This window comes from Macrosteles quadrilineatus, unplaced genomic scaffold, assembly GCF_028750875.1.
Source record: "Macrosteles quadrilineatus isolate MER2022 unplaced genomic scaffold, UCM_ALF_1.0 Scaffold_5__1_contigs__length_97177068, whole genome shotgun sequence".
Taxonomy (NCBI): domain Eukaryota; kingdom Metazoa; phylum Arthropoda; class Insecta; order Hemiptera; family Cicadellidae; genus Macrosteles; species Macrosteles quadrilineatus.
The window spans coordinates 37,834,576-37,845,309 of record NW_026542598.1 but is presented as its reverse complement, the minus strand read 5'-3'; positions in this window follow the sequence as shown (position 1 = coordinate 37,845,309).

Genomic DNA, 10,734 nt, shown 5'->3' with positions numbered 1-10,734 from the left:
ACAGAACTGTGCTGTGCTGTGGCACAATCAAACTGCAAGCTGATTGGTTGTCGGGGAAAGTTTGTCAGCTGGAGCTAAACTCTGCTGTTTTTGCCTGTAAATTCAGCAGACAGGAAGGCTATGTACTGTCATGTTTTGCAACAGAAAGCATTCATAGCAAACTGATGTTGTTCAGCCGGCATAAACGTACGTGTATTAGCGAAAGTTCCCTTCCCTTTAGGGAAGTAGTTATTACCGTAGTTGGCATAGTAAGACCTAGGCCTGGGACCGATTTACTTTTTTTATTTTGATGTCCCCAGAGGCCAAAAACACCATTCGTTCAAATTATATGTATATATGAAATGAAAACTTTATTTATCCCAAGCCATGTGTATGTGTGTCCGTGAACACGATAACTTGAGTAATTTTTGTCCTTTTACTTTCTCCCCCTATACCATAGTATATGGAGAAAGTATTGTTTTCGTCAAAATTTTCGAGTTTGAGTTTTGAGTGGATATATTTATTTTGGGTCCCCCTGGACCCAAAAAGTGGTTTTCGAAGTGATGTCTGTGTGTGTGTGTGTGTCTGGATGTGTACAGAGCTAGAGACTACACCTGTGGTCCGATTTCGATGAAATTTGGTATGTAGGTTCTAATCCATGGTATCTCCAGGCGTTTTTTTCATTTTTTTGAAATTTTGATTTTTAATGGGGATTTTCCCATAAAAACCCATAAAAAACCGGAAAAATAGAATTTTCTCAAAAATGGCCCGAACGATTTTGATTAAAATTTAGTATGTTGTAGCCCTTTAAATTCTGAACAAAATGGTACAAATCCCATTTCTGTAAAAATTACGGTTCAAAAGTTATGGTAAATTATGTTATTTTCCCATTAAAACCCCATAAAATAACCAAAAATAGGATTTTAGACAAAAATCCAGTTTTGATTTAACATAGTAGGTTATAGTCCTTACAATTTCTGATAGTTTTTTTTATTTTTTAGAAATTGATTTTAGATGGGGATTTTCCCATAAAACCCCATAAAGTAACGGAAAAATAGGATTTTCCCAAAAATGGCCCGAACGATTTTGATAAAAATTTAGTATGTTATATAGTCCTTTAAATTCTGAACAAAATTGTACAAATCCCATTTCCGTATATTTACTCTCACCGCTTACACATGATAAAGGTTGTTGACAAACTTATGGGAGATAGTATGTGTCAGAATGCTGATACCGTTTATTTTTATGAAATTTGGTTTGAAGGAGTAAGGTGGGAATGCGAGGAAGGGGTAAGGGAGGAAGGCGCTTCGCGAACCAGCATGATCGGACCATGGGAACGGGGTTTTATATGGGGTAAAAATTGGGTTTTCTAATTTTTGACCCTCCTTAACACGAAATTTCCCAATTGTTCTCCAGTCAAAAAATCATTTAGTATATCAAAGTGTTGTTGTAAAATTATTGGTTATGGAGAAAATTTTAAATTTAAAATTCCCATGTTATTGTTATGGAGAATATTGTAAATTGTTGTAGTTAGCTTGTTTATGGATATATTTTGATCAAACTTGGTAAATTTATTTATTTTATACTAAAGTTATTAATATTTTACTGAAAAACTAAATTGTTTACCCTCCCTGTAGCAGCAAGCCTATAGGTACTCATAAAACCTAATGTTAATTACATTTTGTTGTGAGAACAGTTTATTTCATAACACCTGTTAATTTCTATTAATTATTATCATTGAGCGGAGCGAGCGAAGCTCTTATACATCGACTTTTATGCATTTCGTAATACGCAAACTCCTCCTAGACAGCTCAATCAATCGTTTTCAAATTTTGCATGGTGATAAAGACCATATCGGTGAGTGCCAACATCTATATGGCGTTAAAAAAGTCTCTCAGGAATCCGCCCCACTGGGTCTCAAAGTTTCAATGTAATCCTTATGGAATCAGTATTTGACACATAAACAAAGACATATGATCAGCTGTTGACTTTTGAATGCAGTAGATAAATAAATAGCTGATAGAATTATTCCACAGATATTAGAACATAAACGGTGGTATGGATCATAAATATAATCAAATGACGACACTAGCTTGAGGTCAGTGACGTAGGAAGTGGCGAAGGAAGTAGTAAAGGTGAGCAGTCTGGAGTGTGGAAACTGTTTAAGACGATTAGATTTAGGTAGGTATCTGCATTCCTAAAATTCTATGGGAAGAGAGGAAAACGGGTCCGTGACGTAGGAAGTGGTGAAGGAAGTAGTCAAGACGAGCTGCCTGGAGTCTGGGAACTGTTTATGACGATTAGATTTAGGTAGGTATCTGCATTCCTAAAATTCTATGGGAAGAGAGGAAAACGGGTCCGCGACGTGGGAACTGGTGAAGGAAGTAGTAAAGACCAGCTGCCTGGAGTCTGGGAACTGTTTATGACGATTAGATTTAGGTAGGTATCTGCATTCCTAAAATTCTATGGGAAGGGACGAAAACAGGTCCGCGACGTAGGAAGTGGTGAAGGAAGTAGTCAAGGTGAGCTGTCCGGAGTGTGGAGAAACTGTTTATGACGATTAGATTTAGGTATCTGCATTCCTGAAATTCTATTGGAAGGGAGGAAAACGGGTCCGCGACGTAGGAAGTGGTGAAGGAAGTAGTCAAGGCGAGCTGTCCGGAGAGTGGGAACTGTTTATGACAATTAGATTAAGGTATCTGCAATCCTAAAATGCTATTGGAAGGGAAGGAAACAGGTCCGCGACGTGGGAAGTGGTGAAGGAAGTAGTAAAGGCGAGCTGTTCGGGGTATGGTATCTGTTTATGACCATTAGATTAAGGTATTTGCAATCCTCAAATGCTATGGGAAGGGAGGAAAACAGGTCCGCGACGTGTTGTGGTGAAGGAAATAGTCAAGGCGAGCTGTGCGGATTGTGGAAACTGTTTATGACTATTAGATTAAGGTATTTGCATTCCAATAATGCTAAGGGAAGGGAAGTAAAGAGGTCCGTGACGTAGGAAGTGATGAAGAAAGCAGTAAAGGCGAGTTTTTTGGAGTGTGGTAACTGTTTATGACGATTAGATTAAGGTATCCCCAATCCTAAAATGCGATGGGAAGGGTGGTAAACAGGTCCGTGACGTAGGAAGAGATGAAGGAAGTGGTAAAGGCGAGTTTTTCGGAGTGTGGGAACTGTTTATGACGATTAGATTATGGTATCTTGGTATCTACAATCTTAAAATTCTATGGGAAGAGAGGGAAACATGTCTGCGACGTAAGAAGAGGTGAAGGAAGTAGTAAGGTGAGCAGTGTGGAGTTTGGGAACTGGAAACCGTTTGTAGCAGTTATATTAATGTATCTGCAATGCTGAAATGCTATGATAAGGGATGGAAGCATGCCCACGACATAGAAAATGGTGAAAGAAGTAGTAAAGGCTAGCAGTGCGGAGTGTGGGCAATGTTTGTGGCAATTAGATTAACGTATCTAAATTCCTAAAATGCTATGGAAAGTGATGAAAACAGGTCCACGATGTAGGAAGTGGGCGAAGTGGCTTAGGAAGTAGGTATGAACATATGTTGAGAACCGTCTGTGGCAGTTAGATTAATGTATCTTCAATCATAAAATGCTATGAGAAGGGAAGGAAACATCCCCCACGACGTAGGAAGTAGTAAAGGCTGGCAGTGCAGAGTGAGCGAACCGTTTGGGCAGTTACATAAATGTATCTAATACTTAAATGCTGTGAGAAGGGAAGGAAACATGTGTCTATGACGTAGGAAATGGTGAAGGAATTAGTAAGGCTTGCAGTACAGAGTGTGGAAACTGTCTTTGGCAATTACATTAATGTATCTGCAATCCTAAAATGCTATGGTAAGAGACGGAAACAGGCCCACGACGTAGGGGGTGGTGAAGGAAGTAGTAAAGGTGGGCAGTGTTGAGTGTGGGAATGGATTAATGTATCTGCAATGCTAAAATGCAATGGGAAGAGACTGTAGACTGTAGGTTAAAATGATTATGAAGCACGAATCGTTACATAATTCGATACGTATTCAATCGTTTACAATAGAAATTTACAACTGAGTTGACAACAGCTGAGTTTTACTCCATAGAGGCTAAACACAAATTTTATTCCCTAAAGAGTAAAAATGCTACTTTAGACCCGCAACGCATGCATCAATGACGACTGTTTTCACTGCAGTATGACAAAAACAATATAATATGAACCATTGATGACTCCGCTCAATTTTGTGGATGCTTCTGCGAACGCCACCTAGTATGTTTATTTGTTATTCTATGTTTGTAAAAAGGTAAATAAAGTTAGTTGAGTTTGAGTTATGACATAAAACAGTGCATTCACTTAATTCTTAGTAAAATCGTACATGGTGGCAGCGGTTTAGAGCTATGCCTCAGAAGAGAAATCCAATAAGGAAACAATCTGACTATGAAGATAATGAAAATGAAAGAAGCAGAGAAAATGAATACAACAATTCAACTAAGAAGTCAATCATTGTATCAAACACTCATTCAGTTATTCAACCTCCAGCTAGTTTCTCCTTTGTACCAGCAGATTGGCCAAGATGGAAAACACGATTTCAAAGATATCGGTCAGCATCTGGGCTATCTGAAGAGTCTGAGAACAAACAAATCAACACTCTTATATACACATTAGGTGAGAAAGCTGATGAGATTTTTGCATCTTTTAATTTAGCAACGGAATCAACGCTAACATTTGAAGAAGTCTTAGATTTATTTGACAAACATTTTATTCCACGGAGGAACTTAATTTTTGAAAGAGCAAAGTTTTTGAAGAGACAACAAAAAATTAATGAAACAGTTGAAGAGTTTATAGTTAGTCTCCATTCCTTGGCTAAAACCTGTGACTGGGGTTCACTTAATTATGAAATGGTGTTGATGGTGCTAACACTGGGTTTAAATGATGAGAAACTTAGTGATCGCTTGTTGCTAGATCCCGAGATGAATTTAGACAAGGCCATTACAGTAATAAGACATGCAGATAACGTAAAGAAAGAGAAGGCAGATTTATGTGATGAGAAAAGAGTTCAAATTGAAGCAACTACGTCATCGAGTTCAAACCAAAATCAAGGATATAGGTTTCGTCAAAAGAAACAAGAATACCCAGCGCAATGTATCTGGTGTGGTTATAAACCGTCCCATCCAAGAAGCACATGTCCAGCAAAAAGCGCAACATGTAACTTATGCAAAAAGATTGGTCACTTTTCGAAGGTCTGCAGATCTAAAGCACAGGAAGTAACTGACGAAAATGAAGTAAGTGAACTTGGACCTTCAAATAATAAAGTATTCATAGGTACACTTGGGGATGGGTCAAAATGTAAGCCCTGGAAACTAGAATTAGTATTTGAGGGAAAACCACAAACATTTAAAATTGATTCAGGGGCAGATGTAACAGTAATTCCCCCTGGCATAGTTGATCCAAGTAGGATCCAGCCGACTCTAGTTGAGTTGTTTGGGGCTGGTAGAACAAAATTAGAAACTGTAGGTTGTGTTAAAGCTAATATCCAATACAGAGATGTTAAAATAAATCACATGGTATACGTAGTGAAGGGACTCATAACACCCTTGCTTGGTCGTCCAGCAATACAGGACTTGAAAATTTTAACTTTTGTTAATTCAGTTGCAGAGGTAGACAGTGACTTTTTTACCGAATACCATGAAATGTTTAGTGGTCTAGGCGTCATTCCTGATCCCTACACAATAGCACTTAAGGATGGCGCAAAGCCATACGCAATAACCACTCCTAGGACAGTACCTTTACCCCTAATGTGTCAAGTGAAAAAAGAACTAGAAAGTATGGTACAAAATAATGTAATCACACCAGTTGAGCATGCTACTGAATGGTGCTCAGCAATGGTAGTAGTGCCTAAATCTAATGGAGATGTCCGCATATGTGTTGACTTAACAAAGTTGAATGAATCCATCCAGCGGTCTTATCATCCGATTCCCAAAATTGAAACGTCTCTCAGCTCAATCTCAGGAGCAAAATGGTTTTCAAAACTTGATGCAAACAGTGGTTTTTGGCAAGTCCCCTTAAATGTAAATTCCCAGGATCTAACTACTTTCCTTACCCCTTTTGGACGTTTTAAATTTCTCAAACTTCCATTTGGAATCACATCAGCACCTGAACATTTTCAGAAATGCATGAACAAAATCTTAGACAACCAGTCAAATGTCGCAGTCCATATGGACGATACCTATTCTGATTTGGGGCAAAACGAAAGAAGAACATGATACAGTTGTTCGGCAAGTACTTGAAAAGCTTAAAAATGTAGGAATGACACTTAACAAAGACAAAACTGAGTTTGGGAAGTCAAGTATTAAATTCCTCGGGCATTTCCTCTCATCCGATGGAATTTCTGTTGATAAGGAAAAGGTTTCCGCCATTCTCAAAATGGACTGCCCAAAAAACGTAAAAGAACTTCAAAGGTTCAATGGGATGGTAAACTTTCCTGGTAAGTTTATTCCTGACAAAGCTAAGATTTTGGCCCCAATGAATTCACTACTTCAAGCTAACGTTCCATGGATATGGGGTCCAGAGCAGGCGAAGGTATTTGATGAAATAAAACTCATTTTGACTAACTCTCCTTGCCTAGCCATTTACGATGTAAATCGGGAAACAATTATCTCCTGTGATGCCTCGCTTCAAGGACTAGGATCAACTCTTTCTCAAGTTCAAGATGATGGTTCTATACGACCAGTATCATTTGCATCCCGAAGCCTTCTTCCTTCTGAAAAAAACTATGCAAACATCGAGAGGGAGGCTACAGCTGTTGCCTGGGCATGTGAAAAGTTTCAAGAATTTATTATTGGCAAGAGAATAACAATACAAACAGATCACAAACCACTACTTCAAATTTTGAAATCCAAACATCTTGATGAATTGTCTCCAAGAATTCAAAGAATTCGATTGCGTCTCATGAGATATGATTTTTCAATTACTTATATTCCTGGAAAGCAGCTTCTAGTTCCTGATGCTCTTTCAAGAGCACCTCTCCCATTTTCAGGTACTGATGACTGTGAGTTAGAAGAAGAAACTCAAGCGTTTGTTCAAATGGTTTTGTCGTCCATTGATATAAACGACTGCATAGTTGCTAAAGTATTGGAGGAACAAAATAAAGATCCGACTTTACGTGAACTGAAAAAAATAATCATCCAAGGTTGGCCTTCTAAGACATCATTACGAGATGACCTAAAACCGTATAATTCAGTTAAGGATGAGCTAAGTGTTGATAATGAGATGATACTACGAGGTTCAAGACTTGTAATTCCGCCAGCTCTGCAGTCTTGGGCACTTCAAAGAGTACATGAAGGTCATTTTGGAATCACTAAGTGTCATTTACGTGCAAAAGAGTCAGTCTGGTGGCCAGGAATTTCTTCAGCCATTGAAAGTATGGTGAAATCATGCCCTACTTGTATTAAACATTCAAGGAACAGTCATGAACCATTGCTTCCCACACAGTTCCCTGACAGGCCATGGAAAACACTTGCGATGGATTTGTTCAAACTTGAAGGCGTTTGGTTTTTGACTGTGACAGATTATTACTCCAGATATTTTGAGATAGCTGAATTAGAGTCATTAACATCACGAGAAGTAATAATGAGATGCAAAGCCTTTTTCTTCCACGGCATTCCAGAAGAAATTAGGTCTGACTGTGGGTCTCAATTTCAAGTCCTTGAACATTCAGATTTCAAGACATTTTCCAAAGTTTATGGCTTCAAGCATGTAACAAGTAGCCCAAAATTTTCCCAAAGCAATGGAGAGGCTGAAGCGGCAGTGAAAATCGCCAAAATGATTCTAAAGAAAAATGTGGAAGACCCTTATTTAGCGCTTCTAGCCTATCGAACGACACCCCTCTGGAATGGGTTCAGTCCCTCTCAGCTTCTTATGAACAGGCGATTACGGAGCACATTGCCTCAGACAGGACATTTGCTTGGTGGAAAACCAGATCTAAAGGATCTAAAAGGGAGAGAAGAAACATATCGTGAGAAGTACAAACACAACTATGATAGAAGGCACAAAGTGCAAACTTTCAATCCTCTTCATATAGGAGACCCAGTTTGGATTATGGACCTTAGAAGACATGGCAAAATTGTGAAAATCCTGGACAGCCCTCGTTCATATATTGTTGAAACTGATAAGAGGAATGTGAGAAGAAATCGATTCCACCTCAAACTTGCCCCTTATTTAAGAGAGGAAAACAGTGAACAAAATTTGTCAGCAAATACACATCAAACAGAACCATACAACCGTCCAAAGAGAAATATACACAAACCAAGCTGGTTGAAGAACTTTCAAACTTAAAAGGGAGGATGTTGTGAGAACAGTTTATTTCATAACACCTGTTAATTTCTATTAATTATTATCATATGTTTATTTGTTATTCTATGTTTGTAAAAAGGTAAATAAAGTTAGTTGAGTTTGAGTTATGACATAAAACAGTGCATTCACTTAATTCTTAGTAAAATCGTACACATTTAATTGAAAATAAATTCAGGCATATGGAAATTCGCATAGTTAGCAGGTTTGCTGCGGCGGGGGTATTTTTTCTGTATACAGTACCTTATTAATTACAATGCTCTATTTAATGAATAATTAAATAACAAGAATATTTAATTTATGACAAGAAATACGCATTGAACTCAAAGACAATTATAGGAGAAAAATCCAAATAGGAAAGTTAAATTGGGCTCAAGAGAGTATAACCACAGCAAGAAATAAATCAAAGGCCTCTTGGAATGTGATTAACAGATTAAGAACACAAAAAAGATAATAGCACCAATATAAGCTTGAAAATAAATTACAGAACCATAGAGGATCCTTGCCAAGTCGCAGAAACATTTAACGCATATTTTGCAAACGTATTAAACCTTGTAAATGGCAACCACCTATAGGCTTCCAATTCTCAGGTTTTCTAGCAACGATAATACAGTCTGCAAAATGACCGATTTTTCTCAGATCACATCTCAAAAACTTGATGATATCCTCTCCAAAATGGAATCTAAAAAAATCTAACAGAATCGATGAAATCAGCATGCACACACTGAAATTTTGCAAATCTGAGATTTTACTGCCGTTGACTTACATAGTAAATTTTTCCTTCAAAACTGGGGTTTTCCCCAAAAATTGCAAAGTAGCTAAAGTCAAACCTCTTTTCAAAAAGGCGGATAGAACCGATCCGGGCATCTATCCACCAGTCAGGTGAGCAATTTTTCACCTCAAATTAGTTGACGAATATCGAAACTGGAAAATCGACACTTTTACCGCTCGATTGTTTTAGAGTAATCGAAGCGGAATCGAAGTAAATTTTATTGGTTTGACTGAGACTGGCTTAAAGCACGATTACTAGAAAAATACCGGTATGGATCATAAACATTAAAAAATGATGTTTTTGGTCCGAAAATAAACATGATTTATCATTGCTTGAATGGAACTAAAAGAGACCCCTTGAGCTGAATAAATTGATACTAAATAAGTTACTGTTACATTCAATTCAATACTCTCTTGAGTACTATAATCATATCGACCTCCAGACAAAAAATAAGATTAATGAAGGAATCAGGAATAAAATTTCTAAGAACTTGTGAGCAAGGTCATAATTTTGTAATTTTTAATTCATCACTAAGCTTTAAAATTATTAGTCTTAAGCATAAGGAAAAGAGTAAATTACACTCCCTCTCAGGAAGGAGGCATTTTGGCATTTTTTTTACAAGAGCTGGGTTGATACTAACAATAATAATACAAATTAGGTAATAGAAATGGCCTCCATCTGATGATATTCAGTTTTGATTAAAACAATTTCTGGTCAATGAACATAACCTTAGCAATAAGCTTTTCAACTGTTGACTTTGAATTTTATTCCCATTACTATCTACTGATAAATAGAAACAGAAGAAGAATTTGTTCGTAAGGTATTAACAAATTTATGTATTCTCTTAAAAAATTGACATTACGACCCTAGGCGCTACAATTATATGTTCTCTCCTAATGATCTACCATTATTAAATTCAAACTGTCAACTTCACAAATCACAAGTCTAAGGAGAACGGGAATGGAAGGAGTGGGGTGGACTATCCAATATTGCGATGTACTAAATTCTAAAAACAATCGAGCTGTAAAAGTGTCCATTTTCCAGTTTCGATATTCGTCAACTAATTTGAGGTGAAAAAGTGCTCACCGTCCAGTCTCGCTTCTTCCGTCGCTGTCAGTCTCAAAATTAATTGAAAAAGTTGTTTCGGAGCAACTTACTGAATTCATTGAAGTAAACAATATTGTCTGTAATAGACAATATGGTTTCAGAAAAAACAGATCCACAAAATTGGCTCTCATTGAGTTTGTTAATGATTGTATCGATGCGGTTGAGGCTGGGGGAGACAGTGGTGGGTTGCTTCACCGACTTGTCAAAAACATTCGACTGTGTCGATCATATCATTCTTTTGGAAAAATTAGCATTTCCGGAATTGTTTTCAAATGGATTGAGTCGTACATGACAAACCGATACCAAATTACTGAAATTAGAGGAAAATCAAATCACAAAATTAATAAACGGTATCAGCATTCTGACACATACTTTCTCCCATAAGTTTGTCAACAACCTTTATCATGTGTAAGCGGTGAGAGTAAATATACGGAATTGGGATTAGTACAATTTTGTTCAGAATTTAAAGGACTACATACAAAAATTTTATCAAAATCGTTCAGGCCATTTTTGAGAAAATCCGATTTTTCCGTTATTTTGGGGGTTTT